The sequence below is a fragment of the Gigantopelta aegis genome, chromosome 2, assembly GCF_016097555.1.
Source record: "Gigantopelta aegis isolate Gae_Host chromosome 2, Gae_host_genome, whole genome shotgun sequence".
NCBI classification, from domain to species: Eukaryota; Metazoa; Mollusca; class Gastropoda; order Neomphalida; family Peltospiridae; genus Gigantopelta; species Gigantopelta aegis.
In genome coordinates, this window is record NC_054700.1 from 27,354,225 (window position 1) to 27,357,419 (window position 3,195).

General features: G+C 37.3%; 1 protein-coding gene across 3 annotated transcripts in view; it reads left to right on the plus strand.

Annotated features, from left to right (window-relative positions):
• Window positions 1–3,195, plus strand: part of LOC121383337 — a 32,504-nt gene continuing 29,309 nt past the window's right edge. Inside the window, exons 1-3 of one of the 3 annotated variants that reach the window (XM_041513322.1) lie at window positions 1–238; window positions 1,824–1,887; window positions 2,719–2,860. The gene's annotated coding sequence lies outside the window, so the exon portion shown is untranslated. The remainder of the gene's footprint in view (window positions 239–1,823; window positions 1,888–2,718; window positions 2,861–3,195) is intronic. The other 2 variants (XM_041513304.1, XM_041513313.1) reach the window with 2 other exon arrangements.

Sequence of the window (3,195 nt, forward strand, 5' to 3'; positions counted from 1 at the left end):
TTACACACCTTAATGCAGGAGAGACAGTGTGTGGTATTCATACGGGTAGCCGAGACAAATATATAAACGTGGATTTTAGGCTAATTATGAACTTCTGAGTGGTGTGAATCACATTCGATTTTATGAACAAGCTAGTGAAGATTTATTTGTATTTGAAATTGGCTGATGGATATTTTACATTTATTGGCGATGATTTGTATCGTCACTAGGCATACGCAGACGTCTTGGATCAACAATGGTAAGAATGTTTTTTGTAACCCGAGTGTCTTCTGGTCCTTATGCAGCTAGAGAGGGTCTTGACTGTGGGAGCGAAGTTTATGAGGGAAGGGGGAGGGAGGTGGCGTGGGTCAAATCATGTTCCTCCGAAACATTTTAAAAAGAAAATTTGCTTAAGAAAGAGGGTTTCGATCCCCCCTCCCCCCCCCCCCACACACACGCGCGCGTTTATGTATACCACTCTTCTGTCCTTGTTTTTGTCTGCTCTCTCTCTCTCTCTCTCTCTCTCTCTCTCTCTCTCTCTCTCTCTCTCTCTCTCTCTCTCTCTCTCTCTCTCTCTCTCGCTTGATGCGCGGCCAGTCTGGGATCGTTCCCCGTCTGTGGGTCCATTAGGATATTTCTCGCTCCATCTAGTGCACCACGACTAGTATATCAAAGAGGCCTTGGTATGTGCTATCCTGTCTCTGGGATGGTGCATATAAAAGATCCCTTGCTACTAATGGCAAAATGTAGCGGGTTTTCTCTCTAAGACTATATGTAGAAATTACCAAATGTTTGACATCCAATAGTTGATAATTATTAAATCAATGTCGTCTAGTGGTGTCGTTAAACCAAACAAACTCTCTCTCTCTCTCTCTCTCTCTCTCTCTCTCTCTCTCTCTCTCTCTCTCTCTCTCTCTCTCTGTGTGTGTGTGTGTGTTGTGTGTGTGTGTGTGTGTGTGTGTGTGTGTGTGTGTGTGTGTGTGAACGTGAGTGAACGTGAACGTAGTAATAAAGGGATATATTTAGACACCACGTCCACACCCTGGGACAACGCCCTTTCTTCTTAGTTCACAAACATAACCCACATAAACAAACTGGAACAGGTTTTAGTTGGCATTATGATACACGGCGAATCAGTTCCCTGTTTGTTTAGCTCTCCGTTGTTTGAATATTCTACAACCTAGATAGTTTGTGGTATCCACTATAATTTCTGACATAGGGCCTACATAGGCGTACGGGCTCCCATTTTTGTAGAGGGGCTGGCAGATTTTGGCCCGAATTAATAAAAAGTGCCAGGATTTGAATTACAACGTTTATTCATATTAGCATTACTGCTAGACAGTTATACATGGTTGCAAGCGAATCGCCACGCATTTTTACATGGATTACACCTAATATTGTGGGTAGAATGATAGAAATATATGGCGAAAAGTGTTCAGGCCATCTCATTTTGCCCGAATTTGAGGATTTTCACCAGGACTGGGGGGAGTTGCCCCCAGTCTCATACGCTTATGCTGACATAGGTTTTGAATCAGTGAAATACAATAATAATATGAATTCCACAATAATCGTGAAAAAGGAAAAGTAATAGAATATTAATTGGTATAACGTTACATTGTCACATTTTGAACAACTAACATTGTTGTGTATTACACGAGGGTCACACTTATTGTCTATCTTTATGTAAATGTCATAAGAGCTAGAGAAATAATTGATATATCTTAACGTTATTGGTAACTTTTTATGGAGTTTCAATATCGACAATCTTCACTAGTGTTGCCACAGATGGTATTGTTTTTATGTAGTTAAATTCACCATTAGCATGCACATATTTTGCATTACAGATGGTTATTCTTATGATGATGCAGGCATGGAATTGGAACACATTGAGAATGTGGATCAACCAAGGTGAAATATTTTGATCTGATAATGACATAAGAAAATAAATAAATATATTTTCAATAGCATTAAACCACATGCAGGGTTCGTAGCGGTCTTTTAATTCCTTAAAAGTATTTTAATTTAAAAGAAAAAAAGAAAAAAAGAGAAGATTTTCAGGTCTTTGAGTCTTTGAATTGTAATAAAAGTCTTCAAAAGTCTTTAAATTCTCACAAATCATAGCCAAAGCACTGATGATATCTTTTACAGCTGCATGCATTTGATATTTTCCAGTTATAAGGTTTAATTTGTCATGATGCATGTCAAAAAGCTCAATTATTTTACCATGGACAACAACGTAAACGAATTGATTTGGTATTTTTATCGCATTCTATTGTCTTTGACCGCTGTGTAAAAGTCTTTGAAAGTCTTTGAAAATGGCAGGTAAAAGTCGTTGAATTTGTTTGGTCTTTAAAGGCATATTGTCTCAGACCACTGACCTATTTAATGGTCTAATAAAGTATTACCTGAATAAAAATAATTTGATTTGTCCCTAAATGTACTTTATTCAACCTTCTTCATAACCACCATACTCCATTTATTAATGACATTTTGTAAACAAATAATTGAAGTATGGCAATGGTCCATAATTCAAAAACTAAAATTGCCGAGAAAGATGACATGGATTTCACTCTATCATGGTTCAGTTAAGGTGATGCGATAGCTAGATTTGGTTTCCAAAAATTAATTTAAAACGCAATAGTTTCATATAAGAGCAATCTGCTTGCGATATTCTTTACAAATACATTTATATATATAAAAATCATTATTTGAATAGAATTAGTAATTTTTGTTTTAAAGCCGGCACCAGTGCTTCCTGAATGAACACGAAACACTAGAGTACTCAGCCTGGGAAATTATTTTATATATTACACCGGACAAGCTTCTCAACCTAGATCTACAATGCAAAGAAAAGTTTGGTGATAGTGCTTTTGTTTGTAAGGTATGCTAGTTATTTTTTGTTTTTAAAATATTCAACTGCTATGTTTCATAACGTCCCACAACTTTTGAGATGGTTAAATTACACTAAAACACAAATGACAAAGTTTAAAACTATAATCATTCATTTTCCATCTATTTATCTGTCTATCTGTCTGTCTGTATGTCGGCATCTCTTTCTCTGTCTCTATCTCCCTCCCTCTCTGTCTCTCTGTCTCTCTCTCTCTCTCTCTCTCTCTCTCTCTCTCTCTCTCTCTCTCTCTCTCTCTCTCTCTCTCTCTCTCTCTCTCTGTGTGTGTGTGTGTGTGTGTGTATATCTGTCTGTCTGTCTATCTGTAT